The sequence below is a fragment of the Panthera leo genome, chromosome C2, assembly GCF_018350215.1.
Source record: "Panthera leo isolate Ple1 chromosome C2, P.leo_Ple1_pat1.1, whole genome shotgun sequence".
In the NCBI taxonomy this organism is placed as follows: domain Eukaryota; kingdom Metazoa; phylum Chordata; class Mammalia; order Carnivora; family Felidae; genus Panthera; species Panthera leo.
The window spans coordinates 85,349,962-85,363,131 of NC_056687.1; the positions used below are offsets into that span (position 1 = coordinate 85,349,962).

The window sequence follows — 13,170 nt, forward strand, 5'->3', positions numbered from 1 at the left end:
TACCTGGTAAGCCGTTTATATATAGTAACTAATTTATAGACTGGGAAAAGCTTATCACTTGTCTACTCTCTCTTCCTCCTAATATGTTGTTCAAAAAGCCTTTTAAAACAGTGTAATAACTTGCAGGCATAGACATGGTTCCATAATAATCCAGATAATCAATTAAAAGGAAATGAATTCAGAATTTTATAGCATGTGAAAAGGCCAAGTTTTATTTAATTGTTATAATATGACAAGGAGAACTAAGAATCAAAGGCATAAAAAAATTTTATATGCAACATTTCTATCCCTTTTTAATTCCTCTTCTAGAATTATCAAGGGATTATTTGTTTTTGTTTTTGTTTTTTTTTTTTTTTAATTTATTTTTGAGACAGAGAGAGACAGAGCGTGAACGGGGGAGGGGCAGAGAGAGAGGGAGACACAGAATCGGAAGCAGGCTCCAGGCTCTGAGCCATCAGCCCAGAGCCCGCCGCGGGGCTCGAACTCACGGACTGCGAGATCGTGACCTGAGCCGAAGTCGGACGCTTAACCGACTGAGCCACCCAGGCGCCCCATCAAGGGACTATTTGATTGGCAGAATGAGAGTATAATCCTAAATTAAAGCTTGTAAAAATCTAGTCTGCAGACTCTTGAGGTCCCTGGGACCCTTTCAGGTGGTCAATGAATTCAAAACCATTTTTATGATGATAATAATAGGTTACTTGCTTTTTCACTGAGTTGGTATTGTGCACCAAATGTGCGCAAACAACAGTGAGTAAGCTTCTGGTGACTTAAGACAGTGGCACTAAACTGTATTAGTAGTCATTATATTTTTCACTTCCACTCAGTTACACTAATGAAAAAAGGCCAGTTTCACTTAAGAATTTCCTTGATTAGGGGCGCTTGGGAGGCTCAGTCGGTCAAGCATCCGACTTCGGCTCAGGTCATGATCTCGTGGTTCTTGGGTCTGAACGCCTCATAGGGCTCTGTGCTCAGAGAGCACAGCTCAGAGCCTGGAGCCTGCTTGGGATTCTGTGTCTCCCTCTCTGCCCCTCCCCTGCTTGCACTCTGTCTCAAAAATAAACATTAAAAAAAATAATAATAAAAAAAGAGAATTTCCTTGATTAAACAGTTAAAGTTATTAGTTTTAATAAATCTTGTCCCTTGAGTACATGTCTTTTTTTAAAAAATTAACATTTATTTTTGAGAAAGAGAAAGAGCGCAAGAGAGAGCGGGGGAGGGGCAGAGAGAGGAGATAGAGAATCCAAGGCTGGCTCTGAGCTGATAGCAGAGAGCCCCATGTGGTGATGCTTGAACTCACAAACTGTGAGATCACGACCTGAGGGGAAGTTGGATGCTTAACAGACTGAGCCACGAAGGCTCCCCTGAGTACATGTCTTTTTAAATATTCTGTGAAAGAAAAACAAAATGGGAATATGCATAAAGTACTTCTGTGTACTGAAATAGTACGGTTGTTTCAACAGAAGCACTACAGTAGTCCACCCAATCCAAGGTTTGCTTTCCACAATTTCAGTTACCTATGGTCACTCATGGTCTGAAAGCAGATGATCATCTTTCAGTATGTCAGAAGGTCAATGGTAGCCTAACACTATGTCACAATACCTATGTCATTCACTGCATTTCATCTCATTAGGTAGGCATTTTTTCATCTCATATCATCACAATAAGGGTGAGTATAGTGCCATGAGATATTTTGAGAGAGATAAGACATTTACATAAGTTTTGTTAGAGTATATTGTTAAACTTATTCTATTTTATTATTAGTTATTAATTATTAATTATTATTATTAGTTATTTATTAATAGTTATTGTTGCTAATCTCTTAGTATGCTTAACTTATGAATTAAACTTTATCATAGGTATGTACGTACAGAAAATAACCCATGGAGGGAATAGGGTTCAGTATTGTCCCTGATTTCAGGCATGTGCTGGGAATCCCGGAATCTTGGAACATATCCCCTGTGGATAAGGGAGGACTACTGCATTAGGACTGTTTGAGTTGCAAGCCAACTTTATGGTAAGATCAGTGGTGATATTAATCAATATGATTTGATTTTTAAATATTGTATAATGAAATGTGTCAACATTTGGAAGGTTTGAAGTGAACTAATATTTTCCAAAAGACTAACAGTTTTTCAAAAACATGTGTAGGTAAAAGATCTACTCAAAGTGCAAAGAAACCCAATGGATTTTAATATAACAATGCACAAAAAGTCCACCAATATTGTTTCAAATTCCTTATTGAAATTATCATTTAAAAAACCACATTTGTCTAATTTTGAAGTTGTATCAAAGAATAATATGCATCATTATCTGAAAAGGCTATTAAAATACTCCCTTTTCCAACTACACATTTGTGAAAGTCTAGATTTTCTTGATGTACTTCAAAATCACAATAGATTGAGTGCAGAAGCAGATATGAGCATTCAGCTATCTTCTCTTAAGCCATATATTATAGGATTTGAAAAAAATATAAAGTAATGCCATTTTTTTCATGAGGTAACTACAGTTATTTCTAAAAAATTAATGTTCACATATAGTGGGTTCCTTATTGTTATTTTTTAGTTAATTGTTAAATGTTTTAAGTTTCTCAGTTTCAGTTTCTAATATGATAATATTGATAGATACAACTTATATAAACAAGAACTCTTTGGGGTCTTAAGTTATTTTTAAGAGCGTAAATGGTTTCTAAGGCCAACAAAATTTGAGAAACAAAATTTAAACAAATACTTTAAATATTTAGAATTAGATTTTACTATTACCTAAGAGATGAAAGGTAAAGAAATAGTTATAGCACAATTTTTCTTTTTTCTTTTTTTTTTTTTTGGATAAAAAGACTGTTCTTCCTTTAAAGCTCACATTCAAATGAGCATAATGAGTTTTGTGTAAATTATTTGGAATTTCAACCCCCACACTTACATACTATATAAACTTGACCAGGCTGCTTACTCTCTCATTGACAACTTTCTCATCTGTAAAATGAGAATAATAATAATAATAACAATAATAATGTCTATCTCAACAGTTGTGAGGTTTAAATGAGATAGTCCAAGTAGTTGAACACAATGCCTGTGACTGAACAAGTACTTGTTGTGTTGTTATATATATATTTTTTTAATTAAAAAAAAATTTTTTTTTAACGTTTATTTATTTTTGAGACAGGGAGAGACAGAGCATGAACAGGGGAGGGTCAGATAGGGAGACACAGAATATGAAGCAGGCTCCAGGCTCTGAGCTGTCAGCACAGAGCCCGACGCGGGGCTAGAACTCATGGACTGCAAGATCATGACCTGAGCCGAAGTCGGCCGCCTAACCGACTGAGCCACCCAGGCGCCCCATTGTGTTGTTATATTTTGAGGTTAACTTCCTCCTTGATTTCATAGTAACAAAATGTGAACAATACTTTGCATATCTTTTGAAGTTTTAAAAAAATTTTTAATTTAATTTTTACATAAGAGAGAGAAAGAGAGAAAGTGTGTGTGCAAGTGAGGGAGTGGGCAGAGAGAGAGAGAGAGAGAAAATCTTAAGCAGGTTCCATGCTCAGTGTGGAGCCCGACATAGGGCAGATCCCAGAATCCTGGGACCATGACCTGAGCTGAAATGCAGAGTTGGGCATGCAACCGACTGAGTCACCCAAGCTCCTCTCTTTTGAAGTTTTTAGGTATCTAAATAAGCATATTGGACAACATAATCCAAATATTCTATTACTATTGCTTCATCGATTTGTAGAGAAAAATAGTTAAAGGGAAATTTGATTGGCTTTTACTAAGGTTGGCAAATAATCTTTTTTCCTGCCTTTGAGAAAGACTGTTTTCTGAACATCGTCAATGTTTTAGTCTTATGATTTAAAATAATTTTTGTGCTGCATCCTTAAAAAAAATTTTTTAATGTTTATTTATATTTTGAGAGAGACAGAGACAGAGACAGAATGTGAGCCGGGGAGGGCAGAGAGAGAGGGAGACACAGAATCCGAAGCAGGTTCTGAGCCCAAGTCAGACGCTTAACTGACTGAGCCACCCAGGTGTCCCCGTGCTGCATCCTTTTTATTAAATCAGCCCAGCAGAAGGATTAGTATCTTCTGATATATTGGTTTATGCTTTGGTGTAATTGAAGGAAAAGTGTTAAGACATTGAATAACCTGCCTTTTGACACAAGTCAATAAATAAATATTCTAACATAAAGAGAAGGGAATTAGCTCTCTTTGGGAGTAGGCTGTGTTACAGGAGATACTATGCAGTTACTTGCAATCTTCTTACATCCTTCAAAAGAAGAATTTATGAGAATGAGTTAGGTAGAAGTGAAAGTTGAACCATATAAGGTGCAATTTTTATAATCCTAGGATTATTCGGTATAATGTGAGGTTGAGAAAGTTTATCATATATCTCTGAATAATCACAAATCATAACTGAGAAGTAGACAGAAAGCTAAACTCAAGTCCCTTTCTACATTCAAGACATAGTCTTATAAATGTAAATATTTAGCTTAAATCATTGAATAGCATATGCTTCTTTCCATTTAAAAAAATATTTATTTATTTTTGAGAGAGAGGGACAGTGGGCAGGGGAGGGGCAGAGAGAGAGATTGAGAGAAAATCTCAAGCATGCTCCTCACTGTCAGCACAGAGCCCAAAGTGGAGCTCAATCCACGAACCAGGAGATCATGATCTGAGCTGAAGTTGGACGCCTAATCTACTGAGCCGCCCAGGCACCCCTGAATAGCATGTTTACAACAGTATTAGTGAGATATGCTGCCATATTTCCCTCTTCTAAATTTTTATATTTTTACTGAAAAGAAAAAAAAGAAACAAAAATCAAACCTTTTTAGCTCTAAGAAGTTGTAAAAGTAACAAGAGAGTTAGTTACGATTTTTCAGTTCCTTTTTGGCATTAAGAAAATTAGACAGCTTTTCTAGGGGTGCTTGTGTGGCTCAGTAGGTTGAACGTCTTACTTTGGCTCAGGTCAAGGTCACACTTACAGTTTGTGTGTTCAAGCCCTGCATCAGGCTTGTCTTGTCTGTGCTGACAGCTCAGAGCCTGGAGCCTACTTCAGATTCTGTGTCTCCCTCTCTCTCTGTCCCTTCCCCCACTCACACTCTGTCTCTCTCTGTCTCTCGAAAATAAATAAACATTAAAAAAAGAAAAGAAAATCAGACAGCTTTTCTAAATGCCTTTAAAAAAGAAAAAAACCAACACAGTCATTGATTCACTTCCCTAACAAGCTTTCAGTTTACTGGAAAGATACAGAACAAACATGATGAGCTCAGCAGATTTTAAAATCCTAAGCCTATTTTCTAATTGTACAAGCTATATGTCTTTTATCATTTAAAATGAATGACAAAAAAGCCTATATAAAATAAGGCATAGAAAGGGAAGCTTTTTGTGTTTTGCGTACCAATATCTACCAAATCTAGGAAGACACTGTCAGAAAAATAAGGGAAAATGGATCCAGAATTTCCCACATTTGAAGTGTAATGTACATACCTTGAAAGAAGAAAAAGCTAAAAGAAATGACTTTAATTGTGTAATTTGTATCATAAGGCTTACAATTCTCTTAGTGTCTCATACCACAGACCCTGTTACACCTTAGCAGAAGAGTCCAAACGGTGATATTTACATGTTTTGAGCTAAGAGATCACCAATTTTATACACTGCAAGTAAGCATGGACTTTCAAAAGTCCATGATGCGTATAACTTACATAAGCCAATAATTTAAGACTTTTGTCTCTTCAAAATGTTGCTTAACAGTCAAGCTAATTGTGCATGTTGAAATTGATGATGGGCAAGTGCACGTCATAATTTTTAAAATAGCTTTGTGACTTAACTGATCATTTTTGTTTCTTTTTGTGAAATTTTTAGTCTGAAAATTTCTTTCTGTGAAAATTTCAGTCTGACTGAAAACCCAGCACTAGTGCTTATTCTAACCTGCCAGCCCACAGATTTTGGCGTTACGATGAAATATGTTATAAGACCTTGCTTCTGGCTTTATATTTAGCTTATTTTATTTCGTTGGTTTAAGTGACTACATTAGTTGTTAACAATGAAACTTAACTCATATCGGGTGAGGGTGAGCTGGGGACTACATCTGGGACCTGTTACAACCTGATGCTGCATGGGTTTATTTCAACAAGGAAAGGAGACACATTTAAACTCCAGCTCTGATTCAGAAATGATTCTGAATTCAGTTATTCTGTAGCATTGGGACCTTGTCCATGTATCAGTTATTACAAATCTTCCTCCCACATCTTGTCTTCCCAATTGGAAATAAGCAAACTTTGTTTTTATCAGTCTCTAAGTATTTAAATTTGCATATGGCACCCAAAAAGCATTTTGCTTTGCATTTGCAAACTTCGGCTTCATTAAAAAAAATTTTTTTTTTCAAATCATGTGTCTTGTGAAGAATTACATGGAGAACATTTTGTTGTTAATAGTCATTTAAATTATTTACTGGCTTTTTTTCATTTCCCTGGAAAACACTGAGAACGTTCTCACAATGTGTCTGGCTTCTCTTGGAAAATCATGTTGGAATGTGAATCCAAAGCATCAGAATTTGTGAAAGCAGAGTGTTTTCCCAAAAGTGTCAAGCAGCCAAATGGTACCAGTTTCAAGAATGATGCCAGAGTCTTTTTCAGAAAGACGGTTTTTGTTTAAATCCCTGCTTTTTGTCTAGTATCTGTAGTTGGTCTATTTGTCCCAAAGACAAAGGTCCAGAAGCACCTGAAACTTCTTTTACTTCCTTTGGAAAGTCACCTGACATTTTGCTGTAATATTTTAATTTTATTATATTATTTATTTATCTTATTAAATCTCTTGTTGATCAGACATAATTGAGGGAAGATTCATATTTTATAAAATAGTACATATATTTTAGATGAATAATATCTTTTTACTCAATATCTTTTATATTGATGTGTAAACACAAATGTAAGATATCAAAGACTAGGTTTAGGTTGATTATTATTTATCATTTTTCATTCATTCATATATATATTTATTAAGCATATACAAGGTAGTTGCTAGATTTTATGAAGGAGCGTAAAGATGAATCAGACATAAATCTAATTTCATTCCCCTCTATTAAAAAGGTAATATTAAATAGATAGCTAAATAAGAGAGGGAGGAAGGAGGAAGGGTGGATGTGTGAAGGAGAGAGAGAATAGCAGTGATAAAAACCAATGTGGCAAAATGTTAACAATTGGTGAATTCTGGACAATGAGTATAAAGGAGTTCTTTGCACAATTCTTATAACTTTTCTGTATGTTAGATATTATTTTAAAAGAGAAATTTATTAAGTGTCTATTCTGGAAAAAAAAAGTAGATGAAATATCTAAGGGACTGAGGTTTGGGATGTCTAGAGTCCTCCTCAATGATGGGAATTGCATCTCAAATCTTTTTTACCTCCCTACTGTTTCTAAAATCATTCTTTCAACTTGGGAGACGCTCAATAAATGTATAAACAGTGAGTACTTACTTTTTTATTTGAAATCTTAATTTTCAGGCCAAATTTCTTCAGATCAAGCCATTAAACTATTGTAAATGCACATACAATACACAAGAGAAAACATGCTAGAGACAACTTTGAGGCTGGAGCTTAATCTTTCTCATCTTTATACATCCAGTGGAGACCCTGTGTGTAGTAAGTGCTCAATTCCTATTTGTTGGCTGTATGAATGAATAAACACAGACTGAAACACTTTTGCGCCAAAGATCTTCAAATTGATTTCTCTTATTTTGCTTCTCACACCAAGGCTACACTGACCTTCGTGAGGTTGAGTTAGCCCAGAGTGTTCAATCTGACACATAGGATTCTTTACGACAGCCTTTCTAATTAGAACTGCAATGTGCAAACAATATTTAGGAAAAGGTGTACAAGGATTTGTCAACAGGAGAGTAGATTTAAAATCTGGAGAATATTAATGGTCAGCTAATATATTTGGCATGTGGTTAAATAAAATGTTTTATTGTGTCTCTTTAAAATCAAAAGCCCTATATTATGTATATGCTTTTCAAATGACATTTGAATAAAAATGTAAAAGGCATCTAAAGAGATGAAGGGCACTTCTGGAGTTAGAGCTCTCAGGTTTGATAATAACATTTTGAGTAATCTAAATGCATACCTATTATCACTTAAGTGAGCACTGATGCTGCCAATGGATCTTATACAAATATTCAAATTTTTGTTTTCCTCGTCATTCTGAAGGTTATCTCCCTGGTCGCTCTGAAAATCAGGTGACAACCATTTCCCATGATGCTTTAAGGGCTGTCAAACTGTCCATCAAGCTGTCACCTGACCAATCGTTCCCATGGTTCTTTTAGACTTCCAGTATGATAAATTGAAAGGCACTATTATCTGTCTGTTGTGAAGAGGAACTGTTTGGGCTTTGATAAGATATCACTACTCCCAGGTGAGAGGCGGCTGACAGCACATCAAGGCAAAACAACACGTAGAAACACCGAACAGGGGAGCACAGGTTTACAAACATCTGTTGCCATTTATTACTTTTCTTTGGGCTTAAGTTTCTGACTCATCCTTAGATAATTCAAGAACAGATATTTTGCTTTCTAGCTTGCAAGCAACAATTGCTGCTCTTTTCATCTTGGGAGAAAAATCTAGAAATTGAAAACACAACCGCCTACCTTTTTCATGCATGGCACACAAGTGTTCTGCCTCGTAACCGACAAGTTCTGTGATGTCATCATTTGCCTTTTTAGAAACGTATTTGAGAATAAGTATATTTAACTATGATAAATAGTTGGGTGTGGGGGGCCAAATAATAAAATTAATTACCTATGTCTTAGAGGTTATTATCAACTTACCAATAGACAAACAATATGAACTAGCTTAAGTGTTTGCACATATTGGTTAATTTATATTTTAGTATTGATGATGAGGTTAGTAAGTCCAACATTTCATGAGAAATAAAGTTTGTGATTTATTATGACAAGCCTCACTTTTTAATTGTTCTGAATTGTGCTAACATAAACCTCAAAACTTGAATTTATACACAAGAGACATGAATAGAGGAAAAGACATTGCCCTCAATGGATCAATGGTGTAGTCAGGATTGGGATAAAGAAAACTGTTTGTAAAGGTTGCGGGGGGAGGTTGTGAGGTAAAGCCTTTCTGAGGAAATCTTTCTGAGAAGTGGGAATAATTTATTAGAGCTAAAGAAACAGTTTTACATTTAGGATTTAATCTTTGGACTTAAATATTCAAGTAAGTGTCAACAGAAACTTATTAAAAGGTATTAAAAGCTGGATACTTGAATCCTTACTACATGTAAATGTAATTTTATTCTTTTGAAGTTACTCTCTTTTTCGTGATTTGTCTTTTTTCTTTTCCTTCCCTTTGACTTTAATGATACATGATGACAGGTTTCTTATGTGCCCTGTGCCCTTACATACTATCATTATATGAGTACCTGAACATACCCTTTGGAGACCACTCAGGGAAAAACAATCTGTTGTTATTTATTGTGGAATAAAAGTACTGTAGTTGGTTGCTAACATCACCACCTTGTGTACAAATATTTTTTTGCACGCAGTTTTCTAATGTCATTAAGCTGTATTGTAATTTCATTACATAGTAATGTAGCACTTCGATTAGAGACAACATTTAAACTATTTTGTAATTCAAAATCTGAAAAAATAAACTATGGTTTATTTTTAGTCCTTTGTAACTATTTAACCACCTTACACTCTTCTTCACTCATGCAAGAAGCAAAAATGCCCCCAGAGTCCTCAAGGACAGAATTTGTCAAAATGCTCTCTAAAACAATGGCCAAGGAATTCAGAGTAAAAAGGAAAAGAAAGAATTAAATTTCCTGAATATTCATAATAATACCAACAGTATGTGCATTCAGTGCCTACAGTCTCTATTGGTGAAACTCCAATTTCAACTTTTTTCCCTAAGCATTCTTAGCTCACCCAGTAGGCTAATATTGGAAATTATTACTTACTTGAAAGTATCACTTTGGTCTCTATCCAAAGACGAGGGGAACCTTTTCATGAGGTTCTGAATATCAAAATTCTTTTTCTAGTGGCTTCTGGTGTGTGAGAATCCCATAGCAAGTTTTACAATTTTCAACAGTCCTTGGAGATCAATGAAGTAAGCTGATTGGACTCCATTACTTTTCCAAAAGGACATACCTTTTGGTCTAATGAAGGAGGTAGTGGCTGGAGAGGAAAAGACCAGAATATTCAATAAATTCTGTGTAGGTCTCAAAGGAGACAAACAAACAATGCTCCTTGTTAGTCTCTCTCTCTCACAACAAGAATTCTGATAGATTTCTAGAAAAAACTATTTCAATTTGGATTTTAGTGTTACTTCTTTCATAATTTCTCATTCTCTCTTTCGGTATCTTTAAGTGATCTTATAATGTATTACCTCACACAGTAGCTAAATAACAGTTGTTATAAATGGTTGAAAGTAGAATCCAGTGCTTCTTTCACTTCTAGAGTTTTCCTACATAGTTTGATTATATGGTAAAAACTTTAAAATGTTCCTAAAGATCCTAGGCAAAATATAACAATCTAAATTTGGTGTGTGTATGTGTGTGTGTGTGTGTGTGTGTGTGTGTGTGTCTGCCTGTCTGTGAGAAACTTGGGTATTTTTAAATGGAAGTTCAGGGGCGCCTGGGTGGCTCGGTCGGTTAAGCGTCCGATCTCGCGATCCGTGAGTTCAGGATCAGGTCATGATCTGGCATTCCGTGAGTTCGAGCCCCGCGTCGGGCTCTGGGCTGATGGCTCAGAGCCTGGAGCCTGCTTCTGCTTCTGTGTCTCCCTCTCTCTCTGACCCTCCGCTGTTCATGCTCTGTCTCTCTCTGTCTCAAAAATAAATAAACTTAAAAAAAAAAATTTAAATGGAAGTTCACTTGACAAGCCTAAGAAATCCTGCTACATTAATGGTTTAATTTTCTTCTAATTTTGACTTTAACCGGATTTTCTAACAAGAGACTAAGAAAATCTTGGAAACATAGGTAGCTTTGGCCAGATGAATTCGGGGGTATTTTTACAATGATAATTTTTCTTGTAAATTTAGCAGCAAAGTCACAAAGTAAGGCTAGATTTCAGTACCTCTTACTTGAATTCTAAAACTTCTGGTCAAATCTTTTAGCTCTGGTTTCTGACTAATATTACATGGGAGGGTTATGAAGAGGAGATGGATTGTGTCAAGATTATTTTTCATGATGTTTTCTAAATTGTAATCATATTAACGTTATATTCATTGATAATCTCATTTACAAAGTTCAAAAATGATTTCTTTTGTGTCAACAACTATACTATGAGGTAGGTAGGGAAGGCACCCAGTTTCACAGATGAAACTCTTCTTCACTGAGTTGTGAATCTCTCTTCACAGAGAGATTGAAGAGTAGAGGCATGACAGGGAAATGCTCACAATCATATAGCTGTTAGTAGCAGACCCAGTGAAGGACTCAAGTTTTCGGATTCTTAGTTCGATGTTATAGTCCACCCTCACACCGCTCTTGTCTTTGGAGACAAGAATAGCACTTTAAAAATACAGCTTTTAGAAGTGAAGGCCATTTTGGTAGATGTTTCCTCGTGTTTGGTAGAGGTTTCTTCCTGTAGAATTCTGTGCTGAACAGTCACCCGGTGCAGTGCTGTCAAACGCGAAGTAGGGTTATTGCTGACTCCTTATGTTTTCAGAATGAAACACAGTCATTACAGTAGGCTGCTTTATTTAGCTTTGACAAGCAGTAAATGGGTACATATTTATATGCATGGTAAGTATGTAGAACTTGTGAGATATCTAATGATTTTAAAAAGCACAAAATAAAGTTGTTAAAAATGTGCCTAAAAGGAATGAAAATCCATAGGCACTTTCTGATTTTACTTAATATTAAACAAATGTTTCAAGCATTGGTGTTTAAAAGAGGCCAACCACTAATGGTCTTTAAAGGGAGAAAATGAACTTGCAAAAGCTTCAGATGTTTGGATGTTTTCCCTTTATGTTGTATCTACTTAGGTCAAGCAGTGTGAATTGAATGAAATCGAACTGAATAAAACTCTAATGTAAAACTGAGATTCATTAAACCCTTCACCTTTTTTGACCAGTTACTTGTATTTGTGAAAAGCTGCAACAGAAATGAAAAATAATGTTTTCCTATTCTAACAAAAGTGATATTTTGAGACTACAAAATAGGATAAAATAGCATGTATATTATTAAAATCTCATTTTAATTTTTTTTAATGTACACAGAATAAACTAATAGTACTTGTGGAAATCATTTAACAATTTCTCACTTTCCCCAAAAGATTCAGTTAATGAAACAGACTTCTGTAGGACGAAATACAGCTAAGTGCTCTCTTTGGCAAATGCACCAACTTACTTCTATGCTTGAATTGACTACACCTATCACTACCTGGAAAAGAAAGAAGTAAACAGTGGAATGTGATCTAAGCTAACTTTATATCCCAAACTCAAAATCATAACGATAAAGTTCTTTACAATGAGGAACTTTGTGAACTGAAGGAAGGGGCTATAATTTCTTCCCATGCCATCCAGCTCAAGAAATGAAGGGAGAAAATCATTCTCTGTTAGCCTCCTGTGTAAAATTTCTTTTCTTATCATCCCATCTCGTCATATCTTTCTGCAGTTTGAATTACCCTCTTTTCCACAGACTGGTAAGGCAGTGAAAGGATGTTTGTTCTGCTAATTAACTTTATTACCCTGATAACTCCCTGCAGCCTTTTACGAAAACAATTACCGTTACTCCTTTTTTCCCCCACTGGCAAAAAAAAAAAAAAAAAAAAAAAAAAAAAAAAAAAAAAAAGGAAAAGAAAAAAAAAAGACTATTAATTAGAAACGAGGCCCAGGTCCCTGCCATGTTATCCTGCCACGTTCCCAGGCCCTCGAGCAGGATAGCATTACATTGTCAGTAGTAATTTAGCTCTCATCTGTCTCTGCTAATTATTGTCACATTCATCAAATTCATCAACAAAAGTGCTCTCAGAAGGATTGCATATTTGCAGTTAATACAGCATAAACTGGTATTACCCATCACCACATTTGTGATGATGAGAGGGACACAACTTATTCATCCCTAATTAGAGCAAGCTGGGTAATTAATTATGCATTCCGCCTTATTACTTCTGAGTTCCCAGATATTGTTTGTCTAAAAAGGGGGAGAAAGCAGGAGAGAGAAGCCTGAAAA

The 13,170-nt window shown here is 35.5% G+C and overlaps 1 long non-coding RNA gene across 4 annotated transcripts in view; it reads left to right on the forward strand.

Annotated features, from left to right (window-relative positions):
- Positions 1–1,622: 1,622 nt before the first annotated feature.
- LOC122229995 overlaps positions 1,623–13,170 on the forward strand; it is a 36,032-nt gene continuing 24,484 nt past the window's right edge. For 3 of the 4 annotated variants that reach the window (XR_006207234.1, XR_006207235.1, XR_006207237.1), the window contains exon 1: positions 1,797–2,017. This is a non-coding gene — a long non-coding RNA (uncharacterized LOC122229995). Of the gene's footprint in view, positions 1,670–1,796; positions 2,018–13,170 lie in introns of those variants that run through there. The other variant, XR_006207236.1, reaches the window with a different exon arrangement.